General features: G+C 48.8%; 1 long non-coding RNA gene across 3 annotated transcripts in view; it reads left to right on the top strand.

Annotated features, from left to right (window-relative positions):
- The window catches only part of LOC107054686, a 52,913-nt gene extending 33,780 nt beyond the window's left edge, over window positions 1–19,133 (top strand). For 2 of the 3 annotated variants that reach the window (XR_005840091.1, XR_001469198.3), the window contains exon 6: window positions 16,412–19,133. This is a non-coding gene — a long non-coding RNA (uncharacterized LOC107054686). The remainder of the gene's footprint in view (window positions 1–16,411) is intronic. The other variant, XR_005840090.1, reaches the window with a different exon arrangement.
- Window positions 19,134–22,872: the final 3,739 nt, after the last annotated feature.

The raw sequence follows: 22,872 nt of genomic DNA, 5'->3' as shown, positions 1-22,872 counted from the left end.
ATTTACTCCAAACCTTTACCTTTGTAGTAAGTACCTAAAAAGGACTGGCTTTCTACCCTAATTTTCCCACTTATTGCTTAGTTCATTGAAGAAAATCCTCAGTTAGATAGAAGCAGACACCAGGTGACTTATGCCCAAGGGTCAGTGTTCAGGCTGGAAAAAAGTAAATGGACAACATTCCCTGGACAGGGTTATGCCTTCTTCCATCAGTTTCTGATCTAATCTAAGGCAGTGATCAGTGAGGATGCCCAGGCACACGGCAAGATATTCACCAGGGGATTTTCTCCTCTTAATTTCAGATGCCTCTGTATGATCTTTGTGGGCTCCCTCTGTATTATCTGGAGGGAAAGAGGCGCCCTTGGTTGCTGTTGGTTCAACCTATTTTGAACTCGTGCTTTAGGATAAGATAAATGGTGATGTGGGCTCTGCTGCCTGCGCTGATGGAAGCTCCAGCAACTGTCAAGGGACAGATAGGGAGGCAGACCAAACCCCAGTAACAGCAGGATGTAGGGGCATTATGCACTGACAGATAGCTGGATGCATTGTTAGACTTTCACCATTTTCTAGGAATTATTACTTCATATTTTCAGCAGACAGCACAGGTTACACCTGTTTCACATTGGAATGTGTTGTTTACAGCCATAATGGATTAAACTTTACCTCCGAATCTGCTGGATGAGAGCTACATCGTGGCAAGGGCTGGGAAATATTACAGAGCCATCAGCTGCATTGTGACCATGGCTGAAATGCAGCCACCCTTGGAGTACCACATGACAGCTATTTGACACTGTACAAAGCAAATTAAGAAATAATTATTCCTTAATAATGTCTTTAGCTCAGGCTTCAGGGGAATTTAGGTGAACTCAGTGTAATTACCTTCACTGGAATTTGACCAGAACTTCAGGGCAAGAAAGCTAATTTGTACAGAAAGCAAGACATTATCTCTGTGTTTCACCCTAAATTAAATAGTTGAGGTGACATCTCTGTTATTGCTGGGAGAAATGGAAGAGGATTTTATCTCCCAGCACTGAAACTGCTCCAGACTGCTGGTGCCAAGGGGCGGTTCTGCAGGGCCATGGACATGAGCATCCAGTGACAACCACTGCTTGGGAAGCCAAGAGCCCAACAGCACCGCTCTGCAGGGGCTGGTGGGAACTGCATGGAGGGTGCATGGGATGCTCCAGTGTGCACAGCTGGAGCAGGAGGGGCAGCTCTGTGTTGCATCTGTCATTGCTGAAAGCCATCATTGTCAGAAAGGAGAGCACCTTGCGTTGATCAAGCTTGCATTACAGCTCCTAATGACAACACTGGGGCTATGGGATGGCTGCATGGCTCAAGATCCTAAGGGGAAACTGATCCTCTGTCCCTTTGCCCAACTCTCCTACTCTCATTTCTCTGTCATGCAGCGCTGCCCTTCTAAATGCATGCAGAAGAGTTTCCTTTCGTTCAGCTAAGTGAGCGAATGCTTAGCTGCTAATTGACTTCTGTAATGAAATGCTATCAGTGATGCCAGGCTTATGTTTGCTGGACGCTTGTGCTCTACTTTCCTGTCTACCATACCAAGGAATTCCACTGCTGAACTACACACAGTGTGAAGGAATTCAACCCTTTCCTTGTCTCGTGCCATGTACTTGCAGGTTTCATAGGAGCCTATTGGATGACCATCAGAGAGTGAGCAATTATTCCCTAAACACCTCCTCTAAGATATTTGGGATTTTATAAAAATCTGTATCTCTTGAAGTCACCTCTATCTCTTTCTGCAATCTGATGAACACTTCAGATGCTTTGCAGACAGAAGCCCTCCCATCACATTGCTCACCCCACTGTGCTTCTGTCTACCTTTTCCACCTCTTCTGTATCTCTTCTTTCAGATGGGAGAGACCAGAAGTGCATGCAGTATTAGGGTAGAGGACTATCAGTCCCCTCAGCTGTCCCTCAGTGTGCTCTCTGTAGATGATGATCTCCTTGGGAAGGGGTCTGTGGGCTCCTTTGGTAGTGGCTTGGCTTCCCCTGAGCATGGCTGCATTGACTCTCTCCCAGAACACTGCCTTTAGCTATTTCCCTACACGTCTGAGGATTCTTTTCGATTTGTGAAGCCAGCATAACCTGCACAATTCTCCAATCCCATGGTGGCTGCAAGCCAGAGGTTGCCTGTAGCAACCATTTTGTCCTTGGGTTCCCTTAGGACTCTGGTGTGAATGCCAGTTCTGGGGTGGGTTACGACCATTTCATTTCCTTCTGCAGCCTTCCTACCTGCATTCCTGCTCAAGCAATGTCCAGTGGTGAATAGATCCGGCTGAGGGTTGTGCCAGGGGACATTCAGGTTGGACATAGGAAGTACTTCTTCTCCAAGAGGGTGGTCAGGTGCTGGAATGGGCTGTCCGGGGAGGAGGTGGTGTCACCATCCCTGGAGGTGTTCAAGAAACGTTGAGATGTTGTACTGAGGGACGTGGTTTAGTGGGAAATACTGGTGATAGGTGGATGGTTGGACTGCATGGTCTTGGAGGTCTTTTCCAACCTTGGTGATTCTATGATTCTATGATTTATTCCAAGACAACACCGGAGTCCCTTCAGCTCCTTCTTGCCCTTTGCAGCTGATGAGCAGAGTGTGTCCTATTGCAGGTATCCACACAGAGGGCTCCAGCAGAAAGGCTTTCTACTCTGCACAGCATCAGAGCTGTAAAACAGAGGGTCAGGGGCTGCAAATTGCTCTGAGTCAGGTTCAGGGCTAGGAGTCTGTCAGCACAGCAAAGCCAGGCTGCAAGGAGCCCATGGAACCTTTATGCTGCTGTGTCTCATGATTTTCTAGCACCAGACACAAAGACTTCAGGCTGGGGAAAAGCTCAGCATCCATTTCTTGCCCTTGTCTCAGTCCTGCTAGAAACAGAGATGCCAGGCTGACAAATTACCATCGTATTAATTTAATATTATGTGGAGATTCATAAAGCCCTGACTGCCTTGGTGGAGTCCATGCGTATCTCTGATGAATGGAGAGTTTCTGCTCCAAAAGAGTTGTCATTAAATGATATGCTTTGAGAATGCAAATGAGCAGTAATGAAGCAGGCAGCAGGATGGCCGTGACTGGGGAGTTTGGGGACTGCCACCGTACAGGAGGCTTTGGAGCTGGGGTATGGAGGGTTTGTAATATCTTCTTGGGTATGAAATAGGCTGTGACAGGAGGGCTCTGGGTCAGCAAGCTCCCCTTGCTGTGTGCTTTCCCCATTCCCCACCCCAGGTTTTCCAGTCCCTTTGTACTTGGGTGTCCCTTCTGCAGCCTCTGCTGCGTGGTCTCAATGTCGGGAGAGTCAGGTTGAACAGAGGAACTGCAGTGTCAGAGCTGAGGAAGGCAGTATGTTCCCCTTGTGTTAGCTTGTTTGCTGCCTTCCTTAATTAATTAACTTTACTAACCCAGAGACCTCCTGGGAGAAGCCACGAGTAATTGCGCTGTGTCGTTTGCTTTCTAGGAAGTGCTTACAAATGTTAAGAAAAAATAAAAAATAATCCGAACAAAACCTTCTGCAGCCATAGGTCAGAACAGAAGTCTCCCTAATGGAAACAGCTCAATTGCAACAGCTCCTGGGTTCAACCCCACACAGCACTAGCCTTGCCACTACACTGGAGCCAAGCAGAGGAGCACCTTGCTAAAGGAGACATTGTCCTGCCCTTAGCAGCCCTGAGTGATGCTCTGAGTCATTTATCTCTTTCCTTTTTCTTCCATTTGATACGTGAATTCAATTTCCACCTTATCTCATAAGAATATGAGGTATCCCGGGTATCTTTTCCATGCAAAACCACCTGGCACTGCCTGGGGGCCTGGGTTGGCATCATGCTGCCAGAAATGACCCAAATATTCCTACTGAGGAGATGCTGGTACTGAAAAAGAGAAGGTGTCCTTCACCTTCACCTTGTGAGTACTCGAGAGGTCCCTTTGTGTCATTATTCCTGGGGTAGCAGTGCTTCTGGAATGGGTTGGCTGAGGTGGTCTTAGAGCCAGAAGGTTTTGTGCATGCTGGGATTATTTCCTCCAGGGCTGTGCAAGGAGGGAACACCTCCCTATGAGGGCAGGCTGAGAGCTGGGGCTGTGCAGCCCGGAGAAGGGAAGGCTACGGGGAGAGCTGAGAGTGGCCTTCAGTATCCAATAAGGGGCCGTAAGAAAGAAGGGGACAGACTCTTTAGCAGGGCCTGTGTGATAGGATGAGGGGAAATGGTTTCAGACTAAAAGAGTGGACTTTGAGACTGGATATAAGGAAAATGTTTTTTTACAATGAAGGTAGTGAGGCAGTGCAAAGGTTGCCCACGGTGGTAGTGGATACCCCATCCCTGCAGACACCCAAGGGCAGGGAATGGGGCTCTGAGCACTGATGGAGCTCTGGGTGTCCCTGTGCACTGCAGGCAGTGGGGCCAGAAGGCCTTTAAGTGTCCCTTCCAACTTGGATGATTCTATGATTCTACAACCCAAGACTGGTCCATAAGGCCTTTGAAACTCGCATTCCTTGCTGCTGTGCAGCTTTTATAGAGGACTGCTCTCTGCTGTCTGCAGGAGCACATCTGCCTTGATCCTCCACAGCCCAGCCTGGCTGCACGGTGAGACACGGAGCCCAGAAAGGTGGATCTGCTAGGAAGAAAAAACAGAAAGGTGGAAACAGAAGAGGACAATTACGATGACAGCAAAGGAAAATGAACAAAGACAGTTAGAAATTTATACTAATAACACATGCTCCCTGCAAAGTTAGCATTTGGAGTTGCTGACTCCTCAATTTGCGCTTTCTGCATTAAGGATATAATGCAGTAATCCAATCGAAATGCCGCTTTGGAAATGTCAGAAGGAGCTCCAACAAACATGCTGAGAGGTTCTCCTGAGCTGCCCTGGGGGGAATACAGTGCAGAAGGAGAGGAGAGGAGCAGCTCCGTTCTCCATGCATGCACCAACTGCCCCATTCCCCAGGCCACCTCCTATAGCATCCCCTGGTATAGGTGAGCTCCAGTCCTTCAAATGCACAAATACTGTTAAGAGATGCATCTGAATAAACCAGTGCTTCCAGTGATGAATAGAGGTGGCTGAAGGAATGCTGTACAGGACTGAAAAATGCCTGGTTATTTGAACAGCAAGTGAATTAATGGGGAAATGAGGATAAGCACACAGGTAGTAATCAGCAGGAATGATGATGGCAATCCTTCAAAGGACAATGAAGAGATGCAAAAGACACCCGGGGTATTGCATGGTGAAAGATATGCAGGGCACAAAATACCTAAATTCAGCTTTTGGAAGTATGTGGGATGAACGGTGCTGACAATAACTACAATGTCAGCGCGTGTTCAGTGTATGGATAAAATCATCAATCGACTCAAAAGGGCATAACAAACCGTGATGGATGATAATTGCCATTATGAATGCATAATTCAGTAGATGAGGGACTGATTCAGTATCTCATTACTCAGCACCAGTGAGAGTCTACCTGCAGAACTCCCCGGTTCCAAAGAGGTGCTGGGAGACTGGAAGGGACCCACGTGGAAGGCACCTAATGAGGTGGCCCAGGGCTTATAGTGCTCATCCTGTAAGGGGACACTGAAGAGCTGGATGGTTTCATCTCACAAAGGGGAGATGCAGAAGTGAGCTAATTGCAGTATACCTCTACTGGAAGGAGAGTTGCATGGCTGACAGAGCCAAACTCTTCTCCATGAAGGTAGAGCGAGAGGCAGCAGTCCTTAACACAGACAGAACAGTGGGAATGCTCTTCATTTTTTGGTCCTTTGGGAGGGTTTGTTGTCCAAATCATAGAATCATAGAATCGCTAAGGTTGGAAAAGACCCACAGGATCATCCAGTCCAACCATTCGCCCTTCACCAGTGGTTCTTGCTAAACCATGTCCCTCAACACAACATCCTCAACACAACATCCAAAGTGTCATCATCTCATTGGAGAAGACCACTAGGATCATCTAGCCCAACCACGATGGATTCTCTATATCAAACATCTTCAGATATATTCAGAGACCTTTCCAAGAAGAATTTCTATGGCTCCATTACTTAGTGGACATACATTCATCAGCCTCTATCCCACACAGCCTGCAAAACGAGAAGGTTAGAATACATAAGAATGATAAGGCATCTCCACTGGCTGTGAGCAGCTTGAAATAAGGACAGAGAGTTTTGTCTTCAGGAGGGGTGATGGGGAAAGGAACCAACAAGTGTAAGAGAAGAGCAGGAGCATAGGGAGGCACAGCAAGGTGAAATGCTGACATGGTGTCACTCTGCATAAAGCTGGAGTGCTGCTCCCTCTGCCCCATCCCACAGGGTGGGGACTGTCTATGGACAGGAGCGTGTTGGCACCCAGGTGCTGCTCCTTTCAAGCCACAGGTTTGAATATTTGAGGATGGTAGAGCCACAGGTAATTCCCAGCCTGGCATTACTCCTCCTTCTCCTGGAGCCCAATGCCATCCGAGGGGCTGTGGCTCCATGCATCAGGGCTATGCTGGTTCCCTTCCACCTGCTAGGGCATTGCTTTGTGCTCCAGCAGCTCGTTCTGCAGTTTGTGAGTATGCCTTGCTGGTTGTGAGTAATTTATGCATTTATTATGCCCCCTGGCAGTGCTGTTTTACTAAAGCTGTCCCCTTTTTTATGTTGCTCCTTTATCCCTCTGGGAACAGGACTTATATATCTTTAAAGAAAACGGAGTTATTTCATATTTTTTAAATGGGAATTTAAGTGGAGTAATGCAGATGAAGGGGAGAACACAAACACAATAATGCTTTGTATCTTAAATAAAAAATACCTTTCTCAGGAAGGCATGCAGTGGTGATTTTTCTCTTGGGCTTTCTGCAGAAAGTGCTGGCTGTTAAAGGACTTTTCTATATGTCTCTAACCAATTCAGAGCACATTTTTCCTACATAGTTCTGCTCTGTGCTAAAGAGGAAGGCTTTCATCAAGTGCCTTTTTGTGTATCCAGATGGTTTCTCCAGGTACTAAACAGGGTTTAAGAAGATGCTGGAGTCATTTCAGATATGAAGGAAGGGAGAGGGCAGCACAGATGCTCCCAGACGCTGATCCTGGTAAATTGCAGGAGGAAATGAGATCTATGTTATGCGTGGGGAGGGCACTGCTGCCCCTGGGGCTCTCAGCCACCTGCTTCTCCTGCTCAGCTGCTTGGGATCAGGGCTGGAGAAGGGATTCCTGCTCCCCATGGCCAAAGCCAATGCTTCAGGAGAGCACAGACCTTGGTATGGTTGTGCACAGGGAAGGGTTTGAGGGTCCCAGTCTGCACCAAGAGGCCGGGACTGCAATTGTGGACCAGCAACATTGTTTGTGGCACATGGGACCTGGGACTTTGACAGTGCAGTAGCACAAAGCATCCCCCTGATTGAGCTGCTGCCCTCAATAGTGGCGTTTTCCAGCAGCCAGAGGGACTGCTGGAGCCTGCTGCAGCTACAGCAATGTCAGACCAACCAGCCCTACAAATGAAGATGTAGGCAACCAACAGGTTCAAGCCCATCTTCTGAACGTTCTCCCGTGTCATGGGATGACGGACACAAGGAGCTCTGCTTTGCCCCACCACCAGCAGGCAGCATTTCATTGCCTGCTCATGTCTGAAGCCTTCTGCACGTTGCAGAGCACTTAGCACTGACATGGGTGAGATCTGGGGACCGGATCTAAAGGAAGGAGGTGCTCAGCCTCAGCACAAATCCCATAGGATGACAAGTGAGAGAACAACGCAGGTGGGAGGTGCAGCATTAGGGATGCACCCAATTTTCCTCCCTGGAGAGCAGATCCCAGTTCAGCAGCCTGTGAACTTCAACAGCCTCTGCTCAGCTCTCTCCCCATAATTTATCACTCCGCTAAGCAGGACTGAATGAGAGCTACAGCAACACTTAGCTCCCAACAGCACCTTCAATCTGAGCGCTCACAGCTTCTTGTAGCGTGCAATTAACCTTCCAGGCACGGGAGTAAATTACAACTCAGGGCGAGGAGCGAATCGGAAGCTTGCCTCAAAAAGCAAGGGCTGGGTTCCACCCTCTTGCTGATGCTCAGTCTGAATGCACCTTCTGAGGTGCACAGGGATTTGTGTGCTTTGCCTCTACTTTGCGCTGCCCATTGCAGACATCACGCTCAGTCCCTCTCCCCCTCCACCCGTGGGTAAGCACCTCTGAGCCCTGCTCTGCATCGTTCTGACCCAGAGCTGACATCTTTGCAGGGGAAATAAGTGCATAGCACAGCCGTGTGTCAGACACATGCTGTGCCCAACACCAAGGTGCAGGGCTGTGCTCACAGACCAGGGGCTGACCTTCACCTCCGGTGAAGTTTGCCTTCAACCCAACAATCCAGCTAAAATAATTTAAAAAGCTGCATTGTTTACAGATGGAAATAGCAGAACTATTCGCTAAGAATCAAGGGCGCGTTGAAGCACTGGGATCTGGGCAGACCTAAGGCAGGCGCAAAGCTGCTCTTGGACCCCAGGTGGAGCCCCTGATCTGTCAGCATGCAAGGTGCTAAAAAGGGGCACTTCTGGGCGAGAGCAGGAAGGGAAAAATACCCAAATCTCAAGCCTTCGCATGGAAACATCCTGTGAAAGAGATCTCATCTCTTCCCAAAGGGAAATCCTCCGCCCTCTGCCATCATGGCCAGTTTTCCTTAACGTTTACCCTAATGATACCCTCTGCTGCAATTCCACGCTTTTCTTTCTATTTCTGAATATAAATGGCAGCATATTTTTCATCTCTGCAGCCCTGCCAGTTCCAGCTGGCATCGTGTCTCCCCTCAGCCATCTCTTTGCTTTCAATGATCGAGGTTATTCCAGATGTTTATCTAGACTGATGCCCTCCAAACCCATCCATCTCCTTGGAGGACGCAGACACATTCAGGCTCAGGTTTCCAGGCCAAGCCCAGCAGTGCTGCACAGAGCATCCCCTTGTCCTGGAGAGCACACCCCTGTCACACCCTCGATGGGATCCCACCTCTTCCCACCACAACATGATGCTTCGGGCTCTCTTTGCTGGGTCCCTGCAACGCTGGTTGCTCCCCAGCCCATCTCTTGGCAGCTGATTCTTCCTCTTCCTTCATACACCCATTGCTGCTCAACTGAGCCCAAGACCTGCTTCGCTACCATGGAAGGATATTAAATTGATTTTATGTGACTTGTTCTTGGCAAATCAAGCCTGCTGTAATTCCCTGCCTTGTTATCTCCCAGGTGCTCACAAGTGGGTTCGTTGTTAATACCTTCTCTCTCCTTTCCAGGATTTCAGGCAGCTGCTGGTCGATAGATCCCCATTTCATCCTTCCCTTTTTAAAGATGGGCTTTGCATTTATTTCTCCGGGCCTCCAAAATTTTATCCATTCTCCACACACTCTCAAAGATAAAAGCCAACTGCTCTAACATTGATTCAGCATCCTTTAAGCACCATAGAGCAAATGCTGGCAGGCCCAGGCAATTTGAAACCCTCTAATGTACCTAAGTGCTCTCTCACCCATTCTTCCTGTGTTTCAGAGTAAATTCTTGCCCCTTTGTCACTGAAGCTGTTTGCCTTAACCATATCATTGTCACCAGCTTTTAGTGCAGGCTGAAACAACAGCGGGACGAATCTCTTTGGGGCACCATCACTCAAAGCATCCTCAGCTCCCTGCAATGGCAATGGGCCAGGGAAGATCCTCTTTGTCTTTCTCCCACTTCTAATTTAATTACAGAAAGTGCCCTCCTTACTCTTTATGTCTCCTTCTGGTTGTATTCCCCTCTGTCCTGATGTCACTTTGATTCCTCCCCCACCCCACCTGTTTTTCCCTTTTATATCTGCTCTTTGACACGGTTCCCCATAGCATCCTTCTCTCCAAACTGGGAAGGTATGGATTTGACTGGTGGAGCACTCAGTGGATGAGGAAACGGTGGTGAGGTCGAATCCAGGGAGTGGTGGTCAGTGGCTCCATATCTGGATGGAGATGGGTGACGATCCTCTGCTCCGTGAGACCCCACCTGGACTGCTGCAGATGGGGAATGCTCGGTGCTGGAGAGACACGGAGCTGTTGGAGCATGGCCAGAGGAGGGCCACAGGAATGCTCCAAGGGATGGAACACCCCCCTGTGAGGACAGGCTAGTAGAGCTGGGGTGCAGTCCCTCTGTGCTGTGCTGTTGGGTGCTGGCTGCCATGGAGGTGGCTGTTGCTGGAGCTCGACCCCTCGTAGCTCTGATGGCAGAGTTGGGTTCTTGTCACACCAGAGCTGCTCTCGCTGTCTGCAGCACTCCCAGGGAAGAGGACAGAAGTGGCACTTGTTACAGTTTTAAAAGTCATCGACTCGGTTTGCTCCCTGCAGGGCAGGAGATGGAATAATAGGAACTAGGAGCAATCAATCCCAGGCTATTAAAAATGGCACTTTGATAGGACCATTACATCAATTAATTCTAAAATGATCGTTCAGTTTTAGGACCGTGTGTTGGGTTGCCATTTCAGCCTGTATTTCTGGGTTCTCATCTGTCACCCTGTGAGACTCACATGCCCCAGAGGTGTCTCAGCCTGGGAGGGAGGGAGGTGTCATGCAGAGACCCAGCAGTGCTCGGTGTCTGAAGGTGCCTGGAGGGGTGGACAGCATGGCCCTGGCACAGGCTAATCACATAATGAAGGAACACATATTGTACATCCCTCTGTTATTCAGAGCTGAGATCCCCTTGCGTCCCATCCCCTCTTAACGACTTGATGATGATGATGATGTGGTCATTAAAGATGGTTACTGGCTCAGGGTTCCTGCACATGAATTACGAGAGTAAAGCCTTAAATGGAGAGGTTCAGAGCCCTTGCAGAGCCATCAGAACTTCATGATTGCTAATTAATCCAGGGTGTGATTAACTGTGGGCAGTGTGGCTGCTGCTTTCCGAGCTGCTACGGGTAGGGCTGGTGCAACACCAGCACTGTTCTGTGTGGGTCCCATCCACTCCATGCTCCCTGAGCATCAACTCGCACTGCCTTCCTGCAGAGCAGCTGGGCTCTGTGCCTGAGCAGCACCCCTGCCTGAAACCCCGGTGATTAAGTCCCTTTGTGTGGCTGCAGTGAGATACCTCGGCTCTGGATCACTTGGCTCTGGGTCACAGGGGACTCCTCTCTTTGCAACCCAAACAGCTCCTTTTTCTGGCAGTACGATGCACCTCCAAACTGGGGAGGGCCTCACTGGTCATCAGGATCAGCCTGAATTTGTTTGCATAGGGCAGGATGCAGGTACCTGATCTCCCCGTATCCCCCTCCATACCCCCTCTCCATATTCCCCTTTGTGGTGGCTTTGGAGGGATATCCACACCAATACAATGTGGAACCATCAGCCCACTGCTTCTGAGGGGCTCAAAGGCAGAAGGACTGCAGTGGGGTTGGCTGTGGCCCCACAGCACAGGGATGCCCCATGCTGAACAGCATCACCCAGCTCTGCTTGCTGCAGGAAAGGAGGGGCAGACATCCCTTGCAAACCCCATGTCCCCTGGGGTTTCCTAATCTCAGCTATAGATCTTTGTATTTCCTCGTCTGTAATATTTATGTCTGACCTTTGCCACTCAGACATCTGTGCATGAGCTATGGAGGAAGAAGAACAATGAAAGATTCTGAGACCTCCTGGGCATACAGCACTGCAGATGTCTACCAAAGTGCTATTGATTTCTCCAGGATCCCCTCAGGTCAGCTGTGGCCTCATCATGTTCAGAGAGATCTAATGGCCTCTTGCTTCCGCTTCAGGGTTGAGGACTCATCCTGCTGATGTTCTACCTTGCTGGGATGGAATCCTGGTGTCTCTGTTGGGTTTTAAGTCTCCATTTCCCTTCACTCCCTTGCTCGGTGTTGAAAGCACAGCGTTACCCTGTGCCATACAGAGGGCAGTCCAGCCTTCCTGTTGGACTGCTCGGACTGCAGAGCAGCTCAGGATGCACTGCCTGTGACTCCCTCAGAGCACCTGCACTGCTGTGCAGAACTGCAGTGAATCAGAAAACAGCAAGACATGGACTGGGGCTTCAGATACCGAGTGCATCAGGACCCACGTGCTCCCATTTCGTGCGTCTCCACAGCTCCTTTCCAGAAGAATCACAGAAGCATTAAGGTTGGAAAAGACCTCTCAGATCCTCAATCCCAGCCCACCCCCACCGTGCCCACTGCCCACGTCCCTCAGTGCCACATCCCCATTGGGTCTGGAACACCTCCAGTGATGGTGACCCCACCACCGCTGTGCAGCTGTGCCACTGCATCGCTGCTCTTCCCGAGGAGAAATTGTTCCCAATAGAAAGGAGACAATGGAAAAGAAGAGCAGGGCAGAGGCATCCCACTGATCCGGAACTGAATCAGCTTCATAAATAGGGGTCCCTCAGAAACTTGAGTGATGAACATTTCTTGCTGAGACAAACGTGACCATTGCGTTGCAGCATTATCTTTGGTTTCAGAAGTTGTCCATGCTGCTGGTGGAAACCTCACCCAGCCCTTACAAAGGATTCTCCAGCAGTTATGGGGATGGTGTCCTCTGAGCCCACACCTGACCTCCACCTCCTCCACAGCAAAAAGCAAAACGAAACCTCTTCTACGTGCCTGCTGTATCCCCAGTTGTTCTGGAAGGCGAAGCTCCTCTCCCTCCTTGACTTCACTACAGAGAAAAGACAAAGCTGAAGAAAGGGTTTTGTCCACTGAGCTGCTGATGTGTGCAGTGAGTGAGTAGAAATCCTGTGCCTGCTCCCAGTTTGCTCATGCATCTCTCTTGCCCGTGCTGCTTTGCTGGGCTGGGCCATCCCACTGGATGTGTCCCACGCTCACAGCTCCACTGGTTCCATCTCAGCAGATGGCCAGCAGGATAGCGCCAATAATAATGGGCTCGTCTGCATTGCTCCACAACCTCTCACGGAGAGCATATCATTTCCAAACCCTTCAGTACTGAACCAGGAATTTTAGTCAAAGAGGACCTCATGCCTTTGGTCAGTGTCAGACATCACAAAGATCACACCTGTGGTCAGACTACCCCACTTCTGAGAGTGCTCACTTATTGGCCTTTCCTTGGGGTTTCCTTCTTGTTCCGCACTAATTGGCCCTCCAGCTCATTCCCTTCAGTAGGATTGAAGATCCTGCCCTCTTCTTTCCATTTGCATGGATCATCTGCCTTTGCCTGTGGTGGGCTCTGCACATTCTGGTGTCTGCTCATTAACTTTGTTAACTCATTAACTTTGACATCCTCTCTGCTGTATTCCCATCCCCATTTTGTGGTCCCAAAGTCAGAGATGCCCAATGCCTTGCCCAACACCCAGTAGTTTCCAGACAGGACGGTGCCTCAATGTGCTCCTCTCCTCCCCCGAGGTCTATAAGAAGGGGCATCAGGAGATGAGCAAAGCGGGCTGTGACTGTAAGTCCCTTTGGCCCTACTCCCATGCTGTTCTGTTGATATAAACCACTTCATTTATGGCCAACACATTCCTCCATGTCCATGTGGTGTAGATGTACATGAGCAGCTTAAAACAAATAAATCTTCATATCCCAGCCTGCCTCAGATACAAGCTGGGGGCCGAGACCCTTCGAAGCAGTGGTTCCAGAGAAGTCAAATAAATCAGAGAAGTGGTTTTGAAAGAACATCTCTGGAATTATTAATCACTGAGCGCAGAAAATGAATTCCTAGAATGTAATACATATATTTAATGAAAACTAGGTATATGATTTTAAAACTTAATGGAAAAAGAGGAATGACTTTTAACGGTGAGGTTCCTGCAGCCCTCCCTGATTCCCATTCCCCTGAGTGCTGAGGGCATGGAGCAGGGGGAAGCCCCCACGATGGGGCTGCCCATGTTCACCCATGGGGACGGGGCTGCACAGCAGGGCTGACGCTTCTCCCCTCGATGTGCTCCCCAAACCCTCCGAGGCCATAACGAGCAGCCTGCAGGCAGCCATGCCTAATAGCTCTGCAGTCTTTTGCAGGCAGAAAATAATTTTCCAAGGGCAGAAAGCTCAGCATGCTTCGTGTGGCCCTTCTGGAAGGGTGCACCGTGTTTCTGAAGCCAATCTTCTGCATCTATTTGGTTGCGCACCGGTTAAGCCGGCAGGAATACAGCCGTATCACTTCTGCTGCATAAAAGTAATTTATGAATTTATCCACTTCTTAACTTTCCATGTGCTGTCACATTTTTATTTTATATACAAATAAAAATATATTGGTGAGGAATGAAGTGCAATAGCTCCAGAATGGATGAAAACAATTTCACCAGCAGAGAATGAAGTGCAGGGGCTCAGCTGCGTGTGGGGATCCTCGGTCTCCAGTTAGGCTGAGGGGGAATGAATCCTTCACTCTAACTGAATAAATAAAGAGACCAACTGCCTTGGAAAGAATAACATGTTGTATGTCAAAATATATTTGAATGGGCCCATGCCAGCATCAAGCCATAAAACACAGAGGAGGGGGGCTTAACAGCTCTTATGTTCAGGAGCTCTTCTGTTTCTCTGTTCTGCAGAAACGTTGCTTAAATGAACCTTAAAAAGCTGCATGTGTGGCTCTGTGCCTCATAGGAGAGGAGCGGGAGCTCCAAAAGGCTGCAGGAGGCTGTGAAGGCAATGCTGCCTGTAGACAAGGTGCTGAGGCGTAGGCAGGGCTGGTGGGTGGCAGGGGACAGGGTGACAAATATCATTGGCTGTGTGGGGATGTGGGGCTCCTGTGAACATATATATGCTCCTACGAACATCTATGAGCACGTTCTTGGGTTGCTGGCTTAGCTTCAACATCCTGTGCTGACCTGCGCATCATCCCAAAGCCCTGAGTGCACCCCTGGAGGGAATGGCCTCATGCTGTGCCAGGAGAGGTTGGATATCAGGAACAACTCCTTCTCCAAAAGAGTGGTGATGCATTGGCACAGCTGCCCAGGGAGGTGGTGGGGTCACCATCCCCGGAGGTGTTCCAGAACCATGGAGATGTGGCACTGAGGGATGTAGTTTAGTGGGCAGTGGTGGTGGTAGGCGATGGACTAGATGATCTTAGTGGTCTCCTCCAACTTTAACGACCCTACGATTCTATACTGCCACACTGTGGGTTAATTTCTGTGCTATAGGACAGCCCAGGCATGAAACGTGTCCTTGCTCAGGCGGGTGGCTTTGTGTTGGGCCAGGATGGAGAGCCCTGGAAGGGGTTGCAGAATACCCACAAGTTTAAAGGGGCAATTCCATGCTGGGACCCCATGCTGGCAGCTAAGAGGCTGTAGGCAGTGCTCTTGTATTATGGAGCGTTTGCCTAAATCATAAAGCGGACAGAGATGGGCAGAAGATGAGAAGGAGTGCACAGATTGCAACCCATTGGGTCATTAAAGAGGTTCAGAGCTCCTACAGTTGCTAAGGCAGAGATTCTGGCTGCGAAATGAAAGGGGGTAGAAATTGGATAATCTGCAGCAGATGCTTGTAGTTCTGCAAGCTCACTGACTTCAGAAGAAGCCCTTGCAGGTTGGATGGTGGCCAGCTCCTGCCACTGAAGGAGCATCTGGAGGCAGTCCCAGCAGGACACAGGCAGGACACCGTTTGCTTATTGCTGTGGTGCAGCAAGCCATGCTAACAGGGGAGTGAGGCAGGTGGCTGCTGGTGCTTGGGAAAACAAAATGCCTGAGATGTGAGCAGGGAATCCTGCAGGAAATCAGCACCTCTGAAGGGCTTTCTGCAGGTCTCCCTCCTCCATAACGTGCTGCAGAAGGACCTTGTGCCTGACTGCAGAGTTTGCTAAATAAAGAGAAGAAAAGCACCTTTTGGATTGAGAGAAAGCAGTGGGTTTTCTTGCTGTAATTTGGCAGATGCAACACTTGTTTGGGGGCTTAATATTAAAGAAATGTCCATATTTGCTGCTAATCAGTGCCAATTTAAGTGTACCCAGACTGCACTGCCTCTGTGGGATGGAGCTGCACACTCAGTGCTCCCCCATAAATAAAAGTGCAGTGCTTAGCCTTACTTACTTGAGCAGTTTGGCTTTCTGCAAAGACAGAGGAAAGACATGAAAGGCTTTGCATGGTGTCCTCTCTTGGGAGCCTTCCCTGCCCACCCAGATTTTCCCTGGTCCTCTTACAGCTTTCCTGCTCTCAGAATGGCATCTCCTGATTGCTTCTCTTTCCTCCTTTCCTGCCCTGCCCTTTCCTTTTACATCTGCACATGATCCTGTTACTGCTTCACCTCTTTCCCCCCAAGCTGACCCAGTTTCTACTCTCTCTCTGTGTCACTGAGCAGCTTCCCTGCTTGGGAAGGTTTTGTTCCAACAACCCTGATGTGATTCACTTATGGTATTACAAAGCTTCTTGAGTGCTTTTCCTCGCAGGTTATTTTTTCCCCATGAAAACTCATTTATCAAGTATACTTTAAGGCTGCAGTCTCACCTCGTGGTCCCTCCTCCCTCTTTTCCTTGCGGTGTTTACCATTTCGTGTCCATTTCTGCTCTCTCCCCAACAAATTCCCTTTGTTTGCAGCTGTTTGATATGAAGTGCAACACCTGGCACCCAGGACTGCCTTCAGTTCCTGAGGATGGAGGTTAAGGAGAACAGAGGGCTGCAAATTACCAACAGCAAAGGGAAGAACTGCAAGCAATGAATAACGAGAAGCAAATATTTGGTCAGGCACACAAACACAGGCAACACAATTCATGAATGAATGAAAACCAACGGCCACTCCCAAAATATCTCAGCAAAGGAAACCTGCTGACATAAATATTTGCAAATGGCACATGAGAGGCTGAGCCAGAGGGGTTTGCAAACATTGCCTGAGAACAGAGAGCCCTGTAGACAGCTTTAACCACTGCACTCCCGTCCTCTTCTCATCAGCTACATCCCTCGTGCTCCTCCCCAGGGAAACCATCGTCAGTCTTCATAGAAGATCATAGAACCAGAGAATTGTTTGACCTGGAAGGGACCTTTAACAGCTATCGAATCCAATGCCCCTGCAATGCACGGGGACACCCACAGCTCCATCAGTGCTCACAGCCCCATCCCCTGACCTTGGCTGTCTGCAGGGATGGGGCACCACCACCTCTCTGGGCAACCTGTGCCACTGCCTCTCCGCCCCTTCTGTAAAGAGCTTCTTCCTTATATCTTCATTCTTCTCTGCTTTTCTCCCCTACCAGCTCACAGGGAAGTTCCCCTCTCAGCTCCCACTGCTAAACTTCATGAAAAATGGAGGATGAGATTGGAGGAGTGTCGGTGGGAAAGCACAAAGCAGAGCAAAGCCTCACGAAACCATGGTAGCTGCACTGGGAATGGATGGGCATTTTTTTTTCCTAGGAAAAAGTGCAAATTGCTTTTGTCATAATCGAATTTTAGTTGCCAAAATGCTCGTTTTCATCTTTTAGTCCAACCAAGATGTCAATCCAAGCTGTGCTTTGTCAGCAGCACTGCTGACAGTCTGTTCTTCCTGGCTGTCCGTGCTTCAGCCTTGGTGCATCACCACCCCAGGGCTGCCTTACTAAAAGGAACCGTGGCACCTTCACTTTTGAATGCATTAAGATCAATTCTTAGGGTTTTCTATCTGCATTTGACTTACAGCCCATAGAGTCACTGGGAAAGTATTGTTTGAAGTGACATTTCTGGGCCAGTGCCACATGGATTCTCAAGGCTTGTAGAAACTCTGGAATGAAAGTAGTGCTCAGCATCCACTGCACTGCCAGCACTGACAGGGATGCCTTCAATGAGTTCAAAGCCCACCATGGGACAAAGCATCCCAGTGCAACGTAGCAGTGCTGGCTGTAACCCCAGCACACAGATCCATGGGTGCAGGCAGAGAAGCATGGAATGAGCAGGGTGGAACTGTTCAGGACAGAAGGACCAGCAAACCCAGGTACTGGTGCTGCTGGTTGAACCCCAAGGCAGCTGCAGCACAGCTGAGCATATCCCCAGCCACTCCCGCCCCCCTCAACCCCGTGCCTTTGGGTAGCTCTTTAGATGTCTTCCTCTTGATCTTCCATTTTCCCTTTTGCTCTTTATGCTAACCTTGAAGCCTTCAGCGAGGAGGAATGTGTAAATGAGATGAGAATGCTGAAAGATTTAGAAAATATATATATATATTTAGATGAAAAAAAACTGAGGGTGAGAATGTAAACTGGCTTAGGGCTTGTCCAACCCAAACCACGCTCAGCAGTCCCAGGGGACAACAAAAGGCACTTCTGGCACTGCACATTTCCTGCAGCCATCCAAATGAGTGCAAGGCAACTGCACTCATTTGGGTTTTACAATGACGAGATGCAAATTAAGGAAGTAAAATGTCTTTCCAGAGGAGCTTTCTCACCTTGAGCAGGGCAGGAAGACGCTGTCATGTCCATGGGACAATGCAGAGCCCACACACCCTGCAAGGGAAATGCTGGAACACAAAGAGCCCTGCTTGGAGGCACTGAACGGCTGACAGCAATGCAGAATGAAAGCTCTTGGCACAACCCCCACACTCCCCTGCCTGCATTTTTACGTCCCCTAATTGCAGGGTGTATGCATTGCTCTCATGGGTTAATTGGATTCCTTGTAGAGCATCCCTGCGTGTCAATATCAGTCCCACTGAAGACAGGGAGAGCCACGGGGAGATGCTGCTGCTCATCCAAAGCTGTGCCCAGCTCCGTGGCTAAAAGTGTCACTGCATGCCTGGGGGTGCACCTCTGCAGGCGTTAATTAATAAGGTTGTTGCTCTTACGATTTGTTTGGAAGATGAGAAAGCTCAGATAAACGCATGAATCTCGATTTTCTTCATCCTTTTCCAACCACGTGTTCCTTCTAGCTAAACTGTGCAGGGAGCTGAAGCCGTGTGAGGAGCACAGGGGGCATACAAAGCAGAGGATGAGCACAGATCACAGCAGAGGAAGTTATCTGGGATTTCTTCCATCTTGTGGAGACCCCGTGATCCGCTTGCCAATGCCCTGCACTGAACAAAGCTGCTGGCTTTCTGTGGGTGGCAGTGAAGGAACGATTTTTGCTTCTCTCCTCCCTTCTCACCCCAAGAAAATAATGTTTGGAAACACATCTGAGTCGCAGAAGTCTAAAACTGTCTGGAAATCCCACCTTCAACCACGTGAACTGCATTTCACTTTTATTTCACTTTATTGGGTCTTCATTTTAATATGATTAGTTTATAGGATTTCTTGACAGAGCAGTAATAGAACAGCACAATATATATGGCTGTCAATGTCATACTAAATAACCAAATAAACTCTGTTAAGCTCTGTATGTTTATATCTGTTTTTTATTCTGTTTTCAAATCCACTGAGGACTCTCTGAAGCACCTTGTGTGTTTTTCTTCCCAGAGGAAGGTGGCTCCTGGCCACTGGGATGAGGCAGTCTGAAGGTCAGAGTGGTCTTTGGTGCCATCATTCAGGCTCAGCTCCTCTCCCTCCAGCGTCTAATAACATCTCCATCATCCTTCCCTACAAACCCTTTTATTTCAGCCATTAACTCAGAGGCTTCGGGCTGCCCCATTCTCATTTTAATGAGATCTTTGTATTGGGAGAGTAAACCTGTGTACATCATCAGGTTCATGAGACTCTGGATGAGGGCTGACTTGGAAATGACGCTCGGTGCCCCAGGAATGCAATAGTGCTCAATGTAATTAACAGTTGTCTTGGAATTACACTGACATCTCTCTGCCCTTCGTTTAGGAGTCTGTGCCAAAGCATTCAGCAGGACACCTTCCAGTCTGCTGTAAGGGCACCCAGGGTCCAAGTGGGCAGCAGGATCTCAGGGGATGGAGAAATCAAGCTTGGGATGTGGAGGAGTTAATGGAGCGCTAGCATCTCTTGGGGTGTGAGTTCCCTAAACCCCACCCCTGCACGAGCAGTGAGGCAGCTCTGCAAGCCTCAACTACAAGGCGGTATTAAAAGCCCATACAGGAATTCATCATGGGAAACCACATCGAGACAAGCCGCGTGAAAAAAGTACAGACTTATGGAATTTATTGGTCCTCCTCGATCCAGAGTGATAGTTATTCCATTAGGAAGTAATCATATTTGTCTGACAAGATTTACGTCCGCTAAGCTCAGGCTGGCTCACACCTCTCAAAAAACACTTCCCTAAATGTATCCTTGAAGGTACCCAACGACGGCTCTTTGTCAGCTTCCTTTCCACGGGGGTTTGGCACCAGGGTGGCAACGTGCAGCTCCCAGCAAAATTGATGATGTCTATCAGGGCGACACGCGACGGCACCGGCACCTTTGGTATTAAAGCATAACGAGATCTTTGATTCCTAACTTTGTATTTCATTTAGAGATGGGGTCCCGAACCCTTTGGGGGCTTTGCTCTGCTGTGCTGGGATTGCCTTGGCAGTTAATATTTGCTGTAATGAATACAGATGTGAGGAAGGCATCGGTACTTCACACGTACCTTTCCAGTAACAAGTAATTTCCAACTCTCATGCCTTCTAACACTGGTGATTTTCTCATTGTTAAGCTCCCGGATTATGACACTGATTTAATATGTGTTGCACTGGTGATGATAATAAGCAGCACTGTGCATCATTAGGTCTTAAAATATTCTCCCCGAAGAGCGTATCACACTCAGTTTTAGGGAAAGGCGAGGCGCAGCGCAATGACAGACCTGTGATGGTGCTTCAGAACAGCTGTGCAATGCAGAGCAAAACCCCACGTGTGCCACGCTAATTGCTCTCTCTCTGTCAAGGTTAGCCATGATCACGGCCTCATTGCACTGGCCGTTGCCAAACGTGGTCAGACACAGGCTCCGATTGACACATCTGCAGTGGAAGATGCTGGTGGGTGACTCCCAAACGTTGGCTGACCCGTGGTGCCATATTGCAGCGCTCTCCTGTGCTCTGTGCTTCCCACAGCCTGCTGGGGTGCACCTGATCCATTTGTGGGGTGCTTTGGATTCTGATATGAGGCCCCCACCGACAAGGAGACGCTTCATTCCTGGCTCTGGATCTCCCCATTTGTTATATAATAGCTAAAAGAATAATGTCAGAGGACACATCCTGCTTCACTGCCGCCAATGAGCCATACATCCTTACACCAAGCTCTGCTTCCACACAAAAAAGGGCTTCAACAGCCTTATGCAGCCATAATAAGGGAGATCAAATATCACAGAACTGAGGGCAAAACTGCTCGGTGCAGGAGGACCATCAGGCACATGGATCACTCTGCACACTAATTGGCCTCAGCTGGGACATGAGTGATATTTGTTCTTACATCAGGAAGAATTTTACCAGAGAAAGGCCAGGGAAATTTTGACACATCTCTGGAGTGAATCAATCACTTTAATTAGACCATCTAATATATCTGGAAAAAATCCCAGAGACGTTTTCAAGCACGAAACCCTTTGTTCATCATGGGACCCAAATGGCTCAGTTTTTTCCCCATCTGCACCGTCAGTCTGTTGGAAGCTGCCACCTCTCTTTGCTCCTTAGCCTCGCTGACACCTGCTCACTCACACTGATGACAACAGCATTTGTACAAATAATTTCTCTTGTCCTGTTCCAATCTTGTCTATCTTTATACTTCCCTTTGTTCTCTTAGGTAGAGACATAAGCTTACTTCGTATGCATCCATCTGCTCCAAATACTTTTTCTTCCCTTGTGCTCGCTGCCTGAGTTGCTGTCATCTCCATAGCAACTTGGGAAAACGTTTTCTCTCCAAGTGTAGAACTGGACAGAAGGAACTGTGAGTGCCTCTGGATGACCATCAGACATCAGTGGGGTGCAAAGCGGTAGGAGAAGGAATAACAAAACTCATTCTGTTGCCAAAAGCTGACTTCTGCCTGCCTATCAAGGAGCCTTGGTCTCATTTCCCTCTGCCAGCCAACACAGGGTAAGCAATGCTCTGGCTCTTTTTGTGGTAAAGGGCCCAAAATCTAAATGCAGCATGGAGAAAAAAAGTCCCTCTTTCAGGGAGAAACTCCACAGGATGCTTCCAGTAAGCTTTATAGGAGCAGAGGTGAAGATTAGGGCAGCAACAGCCCGTCAGTGACCCTCAGGTGGCCATGAACCTCCTGGCATGGAACAGCCCATCAATGACCCTCAAGTGGGTCACCTGTGGTGGAACAAATGGAATAGCTCCCTTTCCTAATAGCACTTGCTGCTCCTTCACTTTTCAGGTTTATTTGCTTTTTTGCTGCTCTGGATGATGTTCCACAGCCTGGCCTGCACACAGCCCAGGAATGTCTGGCCTGGGGAACACTGAGTTCATCCTGGTTAAGCATAGATGCCTTCCTCTGGACCTGTCAGTAGCGGCTCCCTCTGAAGTCACTGTAGGCAGTGGAGACTGGGTGCAATTCAGTTCAATTAAAATGATTGCCTACATTTGATCTGGTGAGTTAATGTCCAAAAACCTCCTATTTTTCTCCACTAGAATAATGGAAAAAAAAAAAAAAAAGGACATCGTGGGTGACTTTGCATTAAAGCTTCCCATTGAGTCTTCTCTTTGAGTATGGTTTATAGCAATACAAAAAAATGGCTCTTTCATCTAGCTCAGGTCTTAGTTAACATGTCTGCATAGTTCTCTGCTGGAAGGGCTGACTGGTGCATGAGTTCATTTTAAAGTGCAAGTTGGAAAGTGGTGAAAATGGCACAATAAAGAAAGAGGCTGGAACAGGGAAGTGCAGAAACAAAGGGAGAAAATGCGACGGCATTCAGCTTACATAATGCACATGGGTGTGTTTGCAGAATAAGTGGGCAAGCAGTGCAAGCAAACAGCTTGACCATCTTTAAATCTAAAGGTGAGGGTGCGTAGCAAGGCAGTGGTGCCAGATGGCAGTGGGCAGAGCTGGGATGGATGTGTGCAATCGATCCCCAGAAGAAAGGGATTTCTTTGTGCTGACACGCAGATGCTTGCAGGACATAGGCAGGAAAAAGAAAACACTCTTTTGCCAAGAACAAGTAATGAACAGAACCTTTTTCCTGTGATGTATAGCTGTGGCTAGAGGTCTGTTTGTTCACCATTCCTCTCAGAAGAAGG

The sequence above is a fragment of the Gallus gallus genome, chromosome 15 (genome assembly GCF_016699485.2).
Source record: "Gallus gallus isolate bGalGal1 chromosome 15, bGalGal1.mat.broiler.GRCg7b, whole genome shotgun sequence".
Taxonomy (NCBI): Eukaryota; Metazoa; Chordata; class Aves; order Galliformes; family Phasianidae; genus Gallus; species Gallus gallus.
This window is presented reverse-complemented; position numbering and strand designations above follow the sequence as displayed.